Here is a 19,502-nt window from a genome sequence, read left to right as displayed (position 1 = left end):
AGAGAGGCTAAGTGACTCGCCTAAGGGCACATATTTGTTTATGTTAGGTTCAGGAGCTGAACTCTAACAGTCAGGCCCCTGAAATTCAGGAGGCTGATCTCTGTGCGATGTGAGGTGCGGGGTGGGACCAGTTATTTTTCCAGGAGCTTAGAACAGTCCACAAGGCACTCTAAGCCTGGCATCCTCTAAGGATCCTTATCCTCAGGGCCATCCAGGCAGGGTGGGTGAGGAGCCCTCAGCTCCAGGCCTTCTGTCTCCTGCCTCAGCCTTACCCCAACCCCAGACTCTGGGCCCTTTGGTCACTGGTGGGCTCCCCCTCCCTCCCAGCCAGCCTGCCTCCGGTCCCCTCATTTCAGTGTCCTCCCACTTCTCCAGCTTACTCCCCCACTTGCTTTGTCTTCTTGTCCTGTCTTTACTCATCATATTCCTTTCTCCTAGTCTGTCTATCTTCATCTTCCGAGACACAAACCATCCTGGCCTGAGCTGGGTCTGGCGTTTAGTACACCTGTCCTTTCTTTTTTTTTTTTTTTTTTTTTTTTTTTTTTTTGCAGTACGCGGGCCTCTCACTGTTGTGGCCTCTCCCGTTGCGGAGCACAGGCTCCGGATGCGCAGGCTCAGCGCACCTGTCCTTTCTGAAATGGTGTGAGTGTGTCCTCTCTTCAAGGTTCTCAGGGGGCCTGGGAGACACCCAGCCCAGGGGTCTGTGTGGCTGGGACAACTGGATATTCACATGCAACAGACTGAAGTTGGGCCCTTACCTCACACCATATACAAAAGTTAACTCAAAATGAAACAAACAGTTAAAACTATAGGGACTTCCCTGGTGGCACAGTGGTTAAGAATCTGGCTGCCAATGCAGGGGATGCGGGTTCGAGCCCCGGTCCAAGAAGATCCCACATGCCACGAAGCAACTAAGCCCGTGTGCCACAACTACTGAGCCTGTGCTCTAGAGCCCGGGAGCCACAATTACTGAAGCCCTCGAGCCACAACTATGGAAGCCCACGCGCCTAGAGTCTGTGCTCTTCAACAAGAGAAGCCACCGCAATGAGAAGCTGGCGCACCACAACGAAGAGAAGCCCCCACTCGCCGCAACTAGAGAAAGCCCGTGCGCAGAAATGAAGACCCAATGCAGCCAAAAATTAATAAATAAATAAAATCTACGTTAAAAAAAAAAACTATAAAATTCTCAGAAGAAAACATAGGGGTAAATCTTCATAACCTTGAAATTTATAATGGTTTCTTAGATATGACACTAAAAGCACAAGCAACAAAAAACAAATAGATAAATTGGACTTCATCAAAATTAAAAACTTTTACAAAGGAGGCAAGAATATACAATGGAGAAAAGACGGTCTCTTCAGCAAGTGGCACTGGGAAAGCTGGACAGCTGCATGTGAAACAATGAAGTTAGAACACACTCTCACACCATGTGCAAAAATAAACTCACAACGGCTTAGACTTAAATATAAGACTTGACACCACAAAACTCCTAGAAGAGAATATAGACAAAACATTCTCTGACAGAAATCATAGCAATATTTTCTTAGGTTAGGCTCCCAAGGCAAAAGAAATAAAAGAAAAAATAAACAAATGGGACCTAATCAAACCTATAACCTTTTGCACAGCCAAGGAAGCCATAAACAAAACAAAAAGATAACCTATGGAATGGGAGAAAATATTTGCGAATGATGTGACCAACAAAGGCTTAATTTCCAAAATATACAAACCACTGATACAGCTCAATATCAAAAAAAACAAACAACCCAATCAAAAAAATGGGCAGAAGACCTAAATAGACATTTCTCCAAAGAAGACATACAGATGGCCAACAGGCACATGAAAAGATGCTCAACATCATTAATTATTAGAGAAATGCAAATTAAAACTATGGGTTGGCCAAAAAGCTTGTTTGGTTTTTTCTGTACGATGGCTCTAGTAGCCCTTAGTTGTCTTTCACTTCATTCAAAACAAGTTTGTTAGATTGTATTGTGACAACTGTCGTATCAGTGTGCATTTAAAAAAAAACTTATCAGAATTGGTGAGTTTTTGTGTAACCATTTTAATATTGAAGATGGAAGAAAAAAAGTAACATTTTTGGCATATTATGCTTTATTATTTCAAGGAAGGTAAAAACGCAACTGAAACACAAAAAAAGGTTTGTGCACTGTATGGAGAAGGTGCTGTGACTGATCAAACATGTCAAAAGTGGTTTGCAAAGTTTTGTGCTCGAGATGCTCCACGGTCAGGTAGACCAGTTGAAGTTGATAGCGATCAAATTGAGACATTAATTGAGAACAATCAACGTTATACCATGCAGGACATAGCTGACATACTCAAAATATCTAAATCAAGCGCTGAATATCATTTGCACCAGCTTGGTTATGTGAATCACTTTGATGTTTGGGTTCCATATAAGTTAAGTGAAAAAAACCTTCTTGATGTATTTCTGTATGTGACTCTCTACTTAAATGTAACAAAAATATTCCATTTTTAAAACAAATTGTGACGGGCAATGAAGAGTGGATATTGTACAACAATGTGGAGTGGAAGAAATCGTGGAGCAAGCGAAATGAACCATCATTAACCCCACGAAAGGCTGTGATGTTGTGTATATGGTGGGATTGGAAGGGAGTCCTCTATTATGAGCTCCTTCTGGAAAACCAAACGATTAATTCCAACAAGTACTGCTCCCAATTAGACTGACTGAAAGCAGCACTCGATGAAAAGTGTCCAGAATTAATCAACAGAAAACGCATAATCTTCCATCAGGATAACACAAGACCACATGTTTCTTTGATGACCAGGCAAAAACTGCTACAGCTTGGCCGGGAAGTTCTGATTCACCCACTGTATTCACCAGACATTGCACCTTCAGATTTCCATTTATTTCGGTCTTTACAAAATTCTCTTAATGGAAAAAATTTCAATTCCCTGGAATACTGTAAAAGGCACCTGAACAGTTCTTTGCTCAAAAAGATAAAAAGTTTTGGAAAGATGGAATTATGAAGTTGCCTGAAATATGGCAGAAGGTAGTGGAAAAAAACGGTGAATATGTTGTTCAATAAAGTTCTTGGTGAAAATGAAAAATGTGTCTTTTATTTTTACTTAAAAACCTAAAGAATTTTTTGGCCAACCCAATAAAATGAGGTGTCATCTCACACCAGTAAGAATGGCCATCATCAAAAAGTCTACAAATGGGAATTCCCTGGCAGTCCAGTGGTTAGCACTTGGTGCTTTCACTGTCGAGAGCCCAGGTTCAATCCCTGGTCGGGGAACTAAGATCCCGCAAGCTGCACAGTGAGGCCAAACAAACAAACAAAAAGCCTACAAATAACAAATTGTGGAGAGGTTGTAGAGAAAGGGAACCCTCCTACGCTGTTGGTGGGAATGTAAATTGGTGCAACCACTATGGAAAACAGTATGGAGGTTCCTTAAAAAAATTAAAAATAGAGTTACCATATGATCCAGCAATCCCACTGCTGGGTATATATCCAGAAAAGAAGAAAACTCTGATTTGAAAAGACAGATGCACCACAATGTTCACAGCAACACTATTTACAATAGCCAAGACATGGAAGCAACCTAAGTATCTATCAACAGATGAATGTATGAAGAAAGTGTGGTATACATTTATGAATGTATAAAGAAGAATGGACAGTCCCTCCCATCAGGAAACTTGCACAAGCCTCTTAGATAGCCTCATCCACCAGAAGGCAGAAAGCTGAAGCAAGAAGAACTACAATCCTGCAGCCTGTGGAAAACCACATTCATAGAAAGATAGACAAGATGAAAAGGCAGAGGGCTATGTACCAGATGAAGAAACAAGATAAAGGAAACAAGATAAACAAGAAAAACAACTAAATGAAGTGGAGATAGGCAACTTTCCAGAAAAAGAATCCAGAATAATGATAGTGAAGATGATTCAGGACCTCAGAAAAAGAATGGAGGCAAAGATCAAGAAGATGCAAGAAATGTTTAACAAAGACCTAGAAGAATTAAAGAACAAACAAACAGAGATGAACAATACAATAAGTGAAATTAAAAAATACGCTAGAAGGAATCAATAGCAGAATAACTGAGGCAGAAGAACGGATAAATGACCTAGAAGACAGAATGGTGGAATTCACTGCTGCAGAACAGAATAAAGAAAAAAGAATGAAAAGAAATGAAGACAGCCTAAGAGACCTCTGGGACAACATTAAACACAACAACATTCGCATTATAGGGGTCCCAGAAGGAGAAGAGAGAGAGAAAGGACCAGAGAAAATATTTGAAGAGATTATAGTCGAAAACTTCCCTAACATGGGGAAGGAAATAGCCACTCAAGTCCAGGAAGCACAGAGTCCCATACAGGATAAACCCAAGGAGAAACACACCGAGACACAAAGTAATCAAATTGGCAAAAACTAAAGACAAAGAAAAATTATTGAAAGCAGCAAGGGAAAAACGACAAATAACACACAAGGGAACTCCCACAAGGTTAAGAGCTGATTTCTCAGCAGAAACTCTACAAGCCAGAAGGGAGTGGCATGATATACTTAAAGCGATGAAAGGGAAGAACCTACAACCAAGATTACTCTACCTAGCAAGGATCACATTCAGATTTGATGGAGAAATCAAAAGCTTTACAGACAAGCAAAAGCTAAGAGAATTCAGCACCACCAAACCAGCTCTACAACAAATGCTAAAGGAACTTCTCTAAGGGGAAACACAAGATAAGAAAAGGACCTACAAAAACAAACCCAGAACACTTAAGAAAATGGTAATAGGAACATATGTATTGATAATTACCTTAAACGTGAATGGATTAAATGCTCCAACCAAAAGACACAGACTTGCTGAATGGATACAAAAACAAGACCCATATATATGCTGTCTACAAGAGACCCACTTCAGACCTAGGGACACATACAGACTGAAAGTGAGGTGATGGAAAAAGATATTCCAGGCAAATGGAAATCAAAAGAAAGCTGGAGTAGCAATACTCATATCAGATAAAATAGACTTTAAAATAAAGAATGTTACAAGAGACAAGGAAGGACACTACATACTGATCAAGGGATCAGTTCAAGAAGAAGATATAACAATTATAAATATATATGCACCCAACATAGGAGCACCTCAATACATAAGGCAACTGCTAACAGCTATAAAAGAGGAAATTGACAGTGAACACAATAATAGTGGGGGACTTTAACACCTCACTTACACCAATGGACAGATCATCCAAATAGAAAATTAATAAGGAAAAACAAGCTTTAAACGACACAGGTGACCAGATAGATTTAATTGATATTTATAGGACATTCCATCCAAAAACAGCAGATTACACTTTCTTCTCAAGTGCGCATGGAACATTCTCCAGGATAGGTCACATCTTAGGTCACAAATCAAGCCTCAGTAAATTTAAGAAAATTGAAATCATATCAAGCATCTTTTCTGACCACAACGTTATGAGATTAGAAATCAATTACAGGGAAAAAAATGTAAAAAACACAAACACATGGAGGCTAAACAATACATTACTAAATAACCAAGTGATCACTGAAGAAATCAAAGAGGAAATCAAAAAATACCTAGAGACAAATGACAATGAAAACACGACGATCCAAAACCTATGAGATGTGGCAAAAGCTGTTCTAAGAGGGAAGTTTATAGCTATACAAGCCTACCTCAAGAAACAAGAAAAATCTCAAATAAACAATCAAACCTTACACCTAAAGGAACTAGAAAAAGAAGAACAAACAAAACCCAAAGTTAGCAGAAGGAAAGAAATCGTAAAGATCAGAGCAGAAATAAATGAAATAGAAACAAAAAAAAACCCAATAGCAAAGATCAATAAAACTAAAAGCTGGTTCTTTGAGAAGATAAACAAAATTGATAAACCATTAGCCAGACCCATCAAGAAAAAGAGGGAGAGGACTCAAATCAATAAAATTAGAAATGAAAAAGGAGAAGTTACAACAGACACCACAGAAATACAAAGCATCCTAAGAGACTACTACAAGTAACTCTATGCCAATAAAATGGACAACCTGGAAGAAATGGACAAATTCTTAGAAAGGGATAACCTCCCAAGACTGAACCAGGAAGAAATAGAAAATATGAACAGACCAATCACAATAATGAAATTGAAACTGTGATTAAAAATCTCCCAACAAACAAAAGTCCAGGACCAGATGGCTTCACAGGTGATATTCTATCAAACATTTAGAGAAGAGCTAACACTCATTCTTCTCAAACTCTTCCAAAAAATTGTAGAGGAAGGAACACTCCCAAACTCATTCTATGAGGCCACCATCACCCTGATACCAAAACCAGACAAAGATACTACAAAAAAAGAAAATTACAGACCAATATTACTGACGAATATAGATGCAAAAATCCTCAACAAAATACTAGCAAACAGAATTCAACAACACATTAAAAGGATCATACACCATGATCAAGTGAGATTTATCCCAGGAATGCAAGGATTCTTCAATATATGCAAATCAATCAATGTGATACACCATATTAACAAACAGAAGAATAAAAACCATATGATCATATCAATAGATGCAGAAAAAGCTTTTGACAAAATTCAACACCCATTTATGATAAAAACTCTCCAGAAAGTGGGCAGAGAGGGAACCTAACTCAACATAATAAAGGCCATATATGACAAACCCACAGCAAACATCATTCTCAATGGTGAAAAACTGAAAGCATTTCCTCTAAGATCAGGAACAAGACAAGGATGTCCACTCTCACCACTATTATTCAACATAGTTTTGGAAGTCCTAGCCACGGCAATCAGAGAAGAAAAATAAATAAAAGGAATACAAATTGGAACAGAAGAAGTAAAACTGTCACTGTTTGCAGATGACATGATACTATACATAGAGAATCCTAAAGATGCCACCAGAAAACTACTAGAGCTAATCAATAAATTTGGTAAAGTTGAAGGATACAAAATTAATGCACAGAAATCTCTTGCATTCCTATATACTAATGATGAAAAATCTGAAAGAGAAATTAAGGAAACACTCCCATTTACGCCTGCAACAAAAAGAATAAAATACCTAGGAATAAACCTACCTAGGGAGACAAAAGACCTGTACTCAGAAAACTATAAGACACTGATGAAAGAAATTAAAGATGATACAAACAGATGGAGAGATATACCATGTTCTTGGATTGGAAGAATCAACATTGTGAAAATGACTATACTACCCAAAGCAATCTACAGATTCAGTGCAAGCCCTATCAAACTACCAATGGCATTTTTTACAGAACTAGAACAAAAAATCTTAAAATTTTTATGGAGACACAAAAGACCTCGAATAACCAAAGCAGTCTTGAGCGAAAAAAACGGAGCTGGAGGAATCAGACTCCCTGACTTCAGGCTATACTACAAAGCTACAGTAATCAAGACAATATGGTACTGGCACAAAAACAAAAATATAGATCAATGGAACAGGATAGAAAGCTCAGAGATAAACCCACACACCTATGGCCAACTAATCTATGACAAAGGAGGCAAGGATATACAATGGAGAAAAGACAGTCTCTTCAATAAGTGGTGCTGGGAAAACTGGACAGCTACATGTAAAAGAATGAAATTAGGACACTCCCTAACACCATACACAAAAATAAACTCAAAATGGATTACAGACCTAAATGTAAGACTGGACACTATAAAACTCTTAGAGGAAAACATAGGAAGAACACTCTTTGACATAAATCACAAAAAGATCCTTTTTGATCCACCGTCTAGAGTAATGGAAATAAAATAAACAAGTGGGACCTAATGAAACTTCAAAGCTTTTGCACAGCAAAGGAAACTACAAACAAGATGAAAAGACAACTCTCAGAATGGGAGAAAATATCTGCAAACAAATCAACGGACAAAGGACTAATCTCCAAAATATATAAACAGCTCATGCAGCTCAATATTAAAGACACAAACAACCCAATCCAAAAATGGGCAGAAGACCTAAATAGACATTTCTCTGAAGAAGACATACAGATGGCCAAGAAGCACATGAAAACTGCTTGACATCACTAATTATTAGAGAAACGCAAATCAAAACTACAATGAGGTATCACCTCACACCAGTTAGAATGGGCATCATCAGAAAATCTACAAACAACAAATGCTGGAGAGGGTGTGGAGAAAAGGGAACCCTCTTGCACTGTTGGTGGGAATGTAAATTGATACAGCCACTATGGAGAACAGTATGGAGGTTCCCTAAAAAACTAAAAATAGAATTACCATATGACCCAGCAATCCCACTACTGGGCATATACTCAGAGAAAACCATAATTCAAAAAGACACATGCACCCCAATGTTCATTGCAGCACTATTTACAATAGCCACGTCATGGAAGCAACCTAAATGCCCATCAACAGACGAATGGATAAAGATGTGGTACATATATACAACAGAAATTACTCAGCCATAAAAAGGAATGAAATTGGGCCATTTGTAGAGACGTGGATGGATCTAGAAACTGTCATACAGAGTGAAGTAAGTCAAAAAGAGAAAAATAAATATTGTATATTAACGCATATAGGTGGAACCTAGAAAAATGGTACAGATGAACTGGTTTGCAGGGCAGAAATTGAGACACAGATGTAGAGAACAAATGTATGGACTCCAAAGGGGGAAAGCGGCAGGGGGTGGGGTGGTGGTGTGATGAATTGGGAGATTGGGATTGACATGTATACACTGATGTGTATAAAATGGATGACTAATAAGAACCTGCTGTATAAAAAAAATAAAATAAAATTCAAAAAAAAGAATGGAATATTACTCAGCCATAAAAAGGAATGAAATAATGCCATTTGCAGCAACATGGATAGACCTAGAGATTATCATACTAAGTGCAGTCAGACAGAGAAAGACAAATATCATATGATATCACTTATATGTGAAATCTAAAAAAAGTTACAAATGAACTTATTTACAAAACAGAAACAGACTCACAGACATAGAAAACAAACTTATGGTTACCAATGGGGAAAGGGGAAGGGATGGATAAATTAGGAGTTTGGGATTAACAGGTACACGTTACTATATACAAAATAGATAAACAACAAGGATCTACTGCATAGCACAGGGAACTATATTCAATACCTTGTAATAACCTATAATGGAAAAGAATCTGAAAAAGAATATATATGTATATATGTGTATATATATGTATATAGTGTGTATATATATATGAATATATATATGAATCACTTTGCTATGCACCTCAAACTAACACATTGTAAATTAACTATATGTCAATTAAAAAAATTTAAAACTTTAATGCATCAAAGGAACTATTAAGAGAGTAAAAGGACAACCCATATAGTGGGAGAAAATATTTACAAGTCATATACCTTTATCTTTACTTTTATCTAGCTAAAAGTATAGTTTCTAAAAGACACAGGATAAGCAGGGTGCATCTTACTTTTACTCCAAGATTTTTTGGAGAACACATTCTTTAAATATTAAGACATAATAATAGAGAATGCAGAATTTACACAAAATTCTAGGTACCGTGGGAGACTTTAAGAAATGTGGAACGTGAAGTCAAGCATGTGGTGGGAATGTGAGTTCAACTTCTTGCTCTCCTGCCAACGAGGGACTTGTACAGGAGAGTTTACAAAATCTGCAGGGCTCTGTGGATGGAAGGACCCAGAGGGCTGCCTTGCTGGGCAGGCTGGTGGGGAGACCACAGACAAGGTCAGCCACCAGGAGGAAGCCTGGACCTTACTGGGTCTGTCACTGCCACGTCCCTGAGCCTGGCACAGCACCTGGCTCCTAGCTCACTGAATTAGGCCTCTTTTGTTTGCAGGTAACAGAAGCTGATCTCAGAGTGGGTGTGCAAAAATGGGAAACTCTCGGCTCCTGTGACTGACAAGTTCAGGGTAGCTGGGGTCAGGATGGCTGTATCAAGGGATGAAGCATCCTCATACTTATGCTCCTGACAGAAGTGCAGAAGGGCCATGCTGATGTTCCTGTGTCCCAGCAACCCCCGTAGAGAGAGAACTTCTCTTTCTCCACAGTTGCGGCAAAGGTCCTGGGACAGTTTCATTGGAATGACTTGGGTCACGTGCCCACCCCTGGATGAATCACTGTAACAGGGGAACAGAAGATTCTGATTGGCCAGGCCTGAGTCCGGGCCAGGAGCGGGCATCCTGCTGGGTGAGCCCCAGAGAGAAAAACTTCTGCGAGAGAAGGGAAAATGGCAAGAACAGGTGCTTTATGTAATAATATACATGTATATTTACTGACATGTAAAAACGTTCACAGCGTATTACTAAATGAAAAAATAAGTTATAGTGTCTACAATTTTTTGACCTATAGTGAAAATCTCACAACATTTGCAGTAAAATATTAACATCTGTCATCATTGGCAGAGAGATTATGGGAAATATTCTTTTTGCTTATCTGTATTTTGAAAAAAAATTTTTTGCAATAAATGTGTGGTACTTATTAATAAGAAAGGAAAATAAAAGTTGGTTTTTTGGTTTTTGGTTTTTTTAACATTCTATTGTGAGAGCTTGCTTTTTCAAGTTTTGTTTTTAAATTTGTCACAGGGTTTGGCTTTCTGAGCTCCAGGCTGGAATATGTGGCGGGTTTCCTGCTTGGGGAACTGTGTTTTTCCAGGTTGCCTGAGAGGCACTGGGAGTTTGGAACAAACAGGAGCTGCCCGTTTCTCATGAAGCCCTGACTCTGGGGCAGCCCCTGGACCTGGGTCACCACACCACCCTTAACGCTGAGCCCCACATGCCAGGCCTCAAGCCTGTGTATTTAATTTTACCCTTATTTGCATGAGCACTGTTACTCACGCAATGTTAATGTTGTGAGACTTTTCCTTCTGGGGAAAAAATGTTTTTTCTTATATAAATGGGATTGTTGACATTATTTATATCTTGTTTTTTTATTTAGTAATATGTCTATCTTTATGCCAGCATCACACTATCTTGAAATTCTGTTGCTTTGCAGTAAATTTTGAGAGTGTGAGTTTCCCATTTTTCTTTTTTCAGGATTGTTTTGGCTATGCAGGGTCCCTTGTCATTCCATGTGACTTAGAATCAGTTTTTTTTGCCAGAAGAACTTTGCCAGTTCTTCAAAGAAGTGAGTCGGGAATCTGACAAGGGATGGCACTGAATCTATAGATCAGTTTGGGGACTATTGCCATCTTAATAGCAATAAGTCTTCTGATCTATGTATATGGAATGTTTTAAAATCCATTTAGATCTTTTTTTTTTTTTTTTTTTTTTTTTTTGCGGTACGCGGGCCTCTCAGTGTTGTGGCCTCTCCCTTTGCGGAGCACAGGCTCCGGACGCACAGGCTCAGCGGCCATGGCTCACGGGCCCAGCCGCTCCGCGGCATGTGGGATCTTCCTGGACCAGGGCACGAACCTGTGTCCCCTGCATCGGCAGGTGGACTCTCAACCACTGCACCACCAGGGAAGCCCCATTTAGATCTTTAATTGCTTTCAACGATGTTTCATGGTTTCCACCGATAAATTTTGCACTCCTTTTGTTAAATTTACTCTTAAGTATTTTATTATTCTTGATGTTGTTTTTTGTTTGTTTGTTTGGAATAGTTTTCTTAATTTCATTTTCGGGTTTTTCATTGCAAATATGTAGAAATATAATTGATTTTTTATATATATTGATTTTGTATTCTGCAACCTTCCTGAATTCATTTGTTAGCTCTAGTAGTTTTTTAGTGAACTGTTTAGGATTTTCCATATACAAGATCATGTCATCTGCAAATAGAGATAATTTTACTTCTTCCTGTCCAATACAGAATCCTTTTATTTCTTTTTCTTGCCTAATTGCCCTGGCTAGAACCTCCAGTACAATGCTGAGTAGAAGTGGTGAGAGTGGACATCCTTGTGTTGCTCCTGATATCAAGAGGAAAGCATCCAGTCTTTCACCAGTAAGTATGATGTTAGTGGGTTTTTCGTAGATGCTCTTTATAGAAGATCTCTTCTACTCCTAGTTTGTTGTTTTAATGAAAGGGTGTTGGATTTTGTCAAATGCTTTTTCTGTGTATTTTGATGATCCTGTGGTTTTTGTTTTTATTCCATCGATATGGTGTAGAACATTAATTGACTTTCAGATGATTTTCAGATTTTCAGATGTTAAACCAACCTTGCGTTCCTGTGATAGATTCCATTTGCTCGTGGTGTATAATTTTTTTCTGTGATGTGGATTTGTGCGAGTATTTTGTTTAGGATTTCTGAATCCAATTTCATAAGAGATAATGGCCTATAGCTTTCTTTTCTGGTGCTATCTTCACTATTTTGGTGTCAGGGTAATACTGGCCTCATAGAATGAGTTGGGAAGTATTCCTTCCTCTTCCACTTTTGGAATAGTTTGTGAAGACTTCCTTGGTATGAATTCTTCTTTAAATTTTGGTAGAATTCTGCAGTGAAGCCATCTGATCCTGGGCTTTTCTTTGTAAGTAGTGTTTTGATTACTAATTCAATATTTTGTTAAAGATTTTCTATTTCTGGGAACTCCCTGGTGGTCCAGTGGTTAGGACTTGGCACTCTCACTGCCAGGGGCCTGGGTTCCTGAAGGTAGTTTGTATCTTTACAGGAATCTATTCGTTTCATCCAAGTTATCTAATTTATTGGCATACAATTGTTCATAGTCTTCCTTTATAATCCACTTTATTTCTGTAAGGTTGGTAGTAATATTCCTTCTTTCATTACTGATTCTAGTAATTTGAGTATTCTTTTTTATTTTCTTGGTCAATTCAGCTAAAGTTTGTCAATATGGTTGATCTTTTCAAAGACCCAGGATTTGATTTCATTGATTTTTCTCTACATTTTTCTAACTCTATTTCATTTATTTCCACTCCAGTCTTCATTCTGCTTTCTTTAGGCTTAGTTTGCTCTTATTTTACCATTGTCTTAAGGTAGAAGTTAGGTTATGGACTTAAAATCATTCTTTTTTTATTGTAGGTAGTTACGGCTTAAAATTTCCTCTAAGCATGGCTTTAGCTGATCTTTGGTGTTTTGTATCTTCATTTTTATTCACTTCATTTTCTAATTTTCCTTTCGGTTTCTTCTTTGACTCATTGGTTATTTAGGAGTATGTTATTTAATTTTCACATACTTGTGTGCTTCCCAAATTTCTTTCAACAGAATAACAAAGAGACACATTTGTGGGACTTCCCTGGCGGTCCAGCGGTTATGACTCTGCGCTTCCACTGCAGGGGCCACAGGTTCAATCCTTGGTTGGGGAATTAAGATCCTGCATGCGGCATGGTGTGGCACAAAAAAAAAAAAAAAAAGAGAGACACACACACACACTTGTGCACATGTTCTAAGGTTTCTGCGGGATACGTTCCTGGGTGTGAAATTGCTGGGTTAAAGGTAAATATATTCAGCATTTACTTAGATCTTGCAGAAAGGTTGTATCAGTTTGCACACCCACCAGCAATGTGTGAGAGATCTGGGTAAGGTAGAATTTTCTAGTTTGTGTGAACCTCATGGATAAAACAACTGTTTGAATTACATTTCAATTATAAATGAGATTGCACATTCTTTTTCATATCTTCTTTGGCCAGTTGTATTTCTTTCTCTGGAATTTATATTGAAGTAAGGTGTGAGGTAGGAATCAAACTTTATTTTGTTTTCCACATCTGACCCAACATGCTTTCAAGCTTTCCTCTCCTTTGCAATAGTTCTAAATTTTGTATAGTCAAAGTTGTCCATCTCTCCTTTATGGCTCCCATCTTTGATGTCATGCTGTTTGACACTGCCTCTGTTGGACAGAGCTCTTTATGCCTGGCTATCCTGGGCCTCCATTGCTCAGGGCCTCACTGGAGCTCTTGTCAGAAGCTTCTCTTGTTTAAGGAGCAGCCCAGGGCCCCCTCCCTTAGCAGAGAGGCAGGAATGGGATGGCTGTCTCTAAGAAGGATGGTGGACCTGTAAACTTTGTGACTGACATGTCTAGGACCCACGTTTATCCTCATTGCTTTTTCTTTTTAAAATGTTATTATTTTGGGACTTCCCTGGCAGTAGAGTGGTTAAGACTCTGTGCTTCCACTGTAGGGGGCGCGGGTTCGATCCCTGATCAGGGAACCAAGATCTCACATGCCACGCAGTGCAGCCAAAATACATAAATAAATAAAATCTTATTATTTTATTTTTAATCTTCATTCATTCCTTTCTGTCATCTTGCCTATGTTTATTTTGCTTTTTGATTTCTAACTTCTTGACATGAACACTTTAGTTCATTTAATTTTGCTTTCTTTATGTTAGTAAAAATTCACTTATGGTTATGATTTTCCTTGAATAAAGCTTTGACCACCCTCCACATGCACAATTTTTATATTTTTTCACTGTCATTATTCAAAATAGTAATTGCAGTGTGGATTCTCTTTTTCACAAAAGAATGACCTAGGATAGTTCCCTTCCCTTCTGTTTCCTTGTTCTGGTGGCTAGATTTCTAAACCTTTTGTTAATAACATCTGGTCTTACGGCATATAATTTCTGCTTTAAGTTTTTCATTGAGATATAATTCATAGAACATAAAAGTTACCATTTAAAAGTCAAACACAATTTAGTAGTTTCAGTGTATTTACCATGTTGTGCAAACATCTCCATGATCTATTTTCAGAGTATTTCCATCACCCAATTTCTGTTTTCAAAATATTTATTGAGAAACCCACTCACATTAAGTCAAGTAAAAAGGGGAACACTCTCACAGAAATGAAGTGGAGGAACAATAGCTGGACTTCAGAGGAAAAAGAAAGTACCAGGAAGTTACTCTAGGGCTGGGAATCTCTTATTGAACCTCTTTCTTTTCATCTACTCCAATATCTACCCTGTAGATTAGTTTCATTCACTTGAACATGGCTCAACGTGACCACCAGCCCCAATTTTATGTAACTCTTTAGATCCACGGTTTGCCACAGTTTTTGTGTCCTAAAATCCTTATTTCCTAAAGGGTCTGATTGCCGTAAGTTGGGTCAGGTGTTCACTCCTGATCCAATCACCTGTGGCCATAATGGATGGTTACTTGCTCACCACCCCCACCCCCCAGCTGCGCTAGGAATGGGGTCAGGTTCCCTTAGAAAGATTATATGGGAAGTGATGTGATGTCCAGCATATCTAATACAATGGCCTGAAATAGGATCCATTTTTAGGAATTATCCATGAGCACTGGAAAAGAAGGCCTTCTCTATGGGCACGATCTGCATGTACACACACAAGCACAGGTACGCACCCACACTTACTTAAGAACAGAGCAGTGCTATTAACTGCTGTAAGACTCTTGAACAGAGAGACGGTGGGTGATTGTGTTGTGGTCTAGCCAGCCTGTTAGTACCATGATGGGAAGTTGAGTGGAGGTGTCCCTGTAGGAACTAGACATTCCCACTGCCCATCAGCCTGGGAAGAATTGGACCTGGGAGAGAAAGTGTGGACTTGGAGCAGGGGCTGGTGTAAGGTGCTTTATTTATTTTAAAATTTATTTCATTGAAGTATAGCTGATTTACAATGTTGTGTTAATTTCTACTGTACAGCAAAGTGATTCTGTTATTTATACATATATATATACACACATATATGTGTGTGTGTGTGTATATATATATATATATACACACACACACACACACACACATTCTTTTTCATATTCTTTTCCATTATGGTTTATCACAGGGTACTGAATATAGTTCCCTGTGCTATATAGCAGGACCTTGTTGTTTATCCATTCTACATATAATAGTTTGCATCTGCTAACCCTAAACTCCCAATCCATCCCAGTATAAGGTGCTTTAGAGAGAGGAAAAGGTAGCTCCTGTCCTTTCTGAATCCTGAAGGGCACTTCCTCCCATCCTTTGACTGATGACCAGAGCTAGCCAGTCACCTGTGGTAGATTTGGCTGTGCTGTGGCTCCTGCCTGCTCTGCCTTGACCATCTGACAAGCCTTGATGAGCTGCCCAGCCCAGCCCTGGTTGTGTCATGGGGACTAAGAGGAAGGCCTATGTCCATACCCAGCCTGCAGGGCAAAGGGAGCACAAGGCCCCCAGAGTAGCATGACATGGTCCACCCGGAAGGGGACCCTCGGGGATGGGAGGCAGGCCTAGGAGAGTCAAGGCCTGGGAGGGTCAACTGCCCTCCTTCTCAGGAGGTTCTCTCTCCATGGGCAGTCTCAGAGAAGGGGAGCTTTGTCATGAAAGCTTCCTTACAACTCTGCTCTTCATTTTTTTTCAAATAACCTGCTGGGAAATGAGAAGGATGTCACCTACCTTCCATTACAATTGCTCAATTCTCCACACATTTCTAGCAGTGTTTGCCTTATGTAATTTCTGGTGGGATTTGGTACAGAAAACTGTTTTAATTGCATATTACACTCTTAAAAATATATATATATATATATTTGGCTGCGCCAGGTCTTAGTTGCAGCATGCAGGCTCTTAGCTGTGGCATGCGGGATCTAGTTCCCTGACCAGGGATTGAACCTGGGCCCCCTGCATCGGGAGCGTGGAGTCTTAACCACTGGACCACCAGGGAAGTCCCAAAAATTACACTCTTTATCCACAGAAAATATTGATCCATAAAATGACATTTGGTCCAGTTTAATTTTTTTGTCTTGAATTGCATTGCCTAATACTAAATGACCCTGATTTTCTGGTCTCATCTGCTTGATATACCTGTGCTCATTCTTTTCCATGTAACCTTTTTGTTTTTAGATCGGTTGTTTTTGGATGTTTTTCTCCACTTCTGTATGGGAAATGTCTATACCACTAATGGATGAGGGGCATCTTGCCCGGCGGGGTAGCTGAGTGGTTGAGCAGGTGTGCTGGTGTGACCCACAGCACACCTCCGTGGGGCTCTCCCGGCACATCTCCTGCCCAGTTGTCATGGATGCTGTGCTGCTCATCAGTTCTGGGCTGACAACCTGCAAACTCATGGGTCTCCCAAGTAGCTTTGTAAACATGAACTTAAATCATGGCTAGAAAACATCAGTTAACAACTTAGGGAAGCATCACATAAAGAGACAGTGAGAGGCTGTCGCCACCCGGGAGTCAGTGGTGGGCAGCTGTCAGGTTGGAAAGGAGAGGAGAACCATCACCTGGTTCTTCACCTTCACCTTTGTGAAAACCCAAGAGGGAAGCAGAGCAGGGGAGGGAGGGGGAGAGACAGTCAGACTGACCTGGAATCTAGCTTTGCCTGGAGCCAGAGGCAGCTTGGGCTTTTTCAGTTTTGTAAGTCAATAAATTCTCTTTTAAATTAAGTTAGTTTAGAGTGGGTTTAACTTGCAACTGAAGAAATCCCAGTAAATCCAGGGCAGGGCCTCCAAAGTCAGTGTGGAACTTCACTGAGCATGAGCAAAGCTCCATACCAAGAATCCCTAGAAAGGAGAAGAATAACTTGGCAATGGCTGCAGCTTAATGTCATCTGTGGCTTGACTGGACACTGTCAGAAGTCTCTTTGATTTTATTTCAGGAATTTTTACATATTTGCTTTCCATATACCTTTCATATTGAGGTGATGAGACAGAACTACGACATTTTTTTCGAACGATTGGAGCCAAATTGTTGCATAAATTTGGGTCAGAATTGCTTTCAGCTGTAAGAGACCACACAACAACAAACATATTCTCTCTCATCCTCTCCCTCTCTCTCTCTCTCACACACACACTCACACACACACACACACACACATGCACACACACACACTTCTAGAGGTTGCCCCGTGGCAGCAAGACTGCTGGGGGAGTGCCAAGCATGGTGTTCTCTCACCACAGTCAAGAGGAGCAAGTGGGGGCCGGGGCAAAGTCCCTTCTCCAAGGCCTCCCAACAGGCTTAAGCTGAATTCTCTTTAGCCACAACTGGGTCACACAGGTACCCTGACTGCGGGAGGGGCTGGACAAGTGAACATTCAGCAAATAGAAATGAGATTACCGAGACGGATTTAAACCAATCGTGACTTTCCTCAGGAGCTAGTGGAAGGTCCTATCTTTCTTGAGATTAAAGTATCTCCAGTCGCCACCTGCAAAAAAATTGGATTCTGTTAGCAGGGAAGGGGAGTGGGTGGGAAAGGGCAGTGAGTAAGTAACAAGGTCCACCATATAGGGCACACAGGGCCATGTTTACATTTGGCCTTAATTGGAGGCTGGTTTTGTTTTTGTTTTTAATAGAAATTACCATTTTAATTAAAATGCAGACTGGAGAACTTAGTATATGAAGAGGAAACACTGGGGGCTTAAAATCCTTGAAAACATCAGAATTTAAAGCCAGAGCCTGGGTTTTTAACCGGGTGGTTTACATGAAGCTCCAACACCTAGCATAATGCTGATTGGCTGAGTAAATTTGCTTGTTGAATGAATGAACGCATGCCTACCACGGTGATAGCTTTGGGGCTGGTGTGTCAGGAGAACTGAGCTGGTCTGGCTCTGCCACCACTTCCTGTGCGATTTCAAGCTGACCTCTCACAGCTTCTAGTTCTTTCTCAAATGAGGCTTGGCTGGTTGAACTGTGTTTCCCTTCCGTTCTAAAAGGCTTGAGTTCAGATTGCTTTTGACCTCTGTGACCTTCTATTGTTTACTCGTGGGTTAATCTCAGCAGGCAGCCTTTCCAGCCCAGCAAAAGCAGTGTCAAAGCAGCAGCACGGGGCTCAGACGGACAGAGCCCAACACAGCCAGCCTCTCCAGGCCGACTTTTTGGAGTAAAGGCCCAAGAAATCAATGTTGCTTAGGTAACGCTGTGAGACAGGAAAGGGCGAAAACGTCACCAACAGGCTCTAGAGGGAGACTCAGTGGCTGCACAGGCCTTGGGAGCACCCAGTTCTGCTGAGCCCCACGCTGATCCAGTTTTCTCTCCGGCCTCAAGGATGATGAGGGCTGAGTCTGGGTCCTGGGTCCTGGCCCCGGATTCCTCAGAAGGCAGTCTGGGGGCTTTAGGGGGATGTGTCAAGATGCTTTCAGGCCGGAACAGACGGGCCTCGAAGGTTGGTTACATCCAGCTCCCACCAAAGTCTCTCTTCTCTAATTCACGAGCCAGCCCTCAGCGCCAGGAAAGTGGCTGAGAAGGGGGCAGAGCAGTGACGTGACGGACGCAAGACCCCAGGATGGGTGGACGTCGGCCTCGTGTTTGGTCAGAAGCAGGTCCAGAGGCAGGCAAGGAGGAAACCAGGCCCTGGCAGGGCAGCAGCCCCGTGAGACCCCTGCCTTCCTCCTCTCGGCGGGCTGCACACAGGTCCCGTGAGCTACAAGAGGTGAGGGGTGCCTGGGATGCAGTTGGGGTGTGCGGCTGGAGAGGAGATGACCGGGGAGAGAGCGTGTATGTGCACAAACCTCTGAGAAGCTGTGCAGAGGGACAGGCCCAGGGAGCAGGGGCTGAGCATAAGCCCCCAGACCATAAGCCCGAGGGGAGGGGCATCTCCGGCACGGCTATAGTCAAGGCAAGAGGTGCACCTGGGAGAGGTATTGGAGCTAAGAACCGTTCTGATTCCTTTCTACCCTGAGGCCGTGGGATTCTAGAAATTCA

This window comes from Hyperoodon ampullatus (genome assembly GCF_949752795.1).
Source record: "Hyperoodon ampullatus genome assembly, chromosome: 19".
Classification (NCBI taxonomy): domain Eukaryota; kingdom Metazoa; phylum Chordata; class Mammalia; order Artiodactyla; family Ziphiidae; genus Hyperoodon; species Hyperoodon ampullatus.
Note: the sequence above shows the minus strand (reverse complement) of the source record.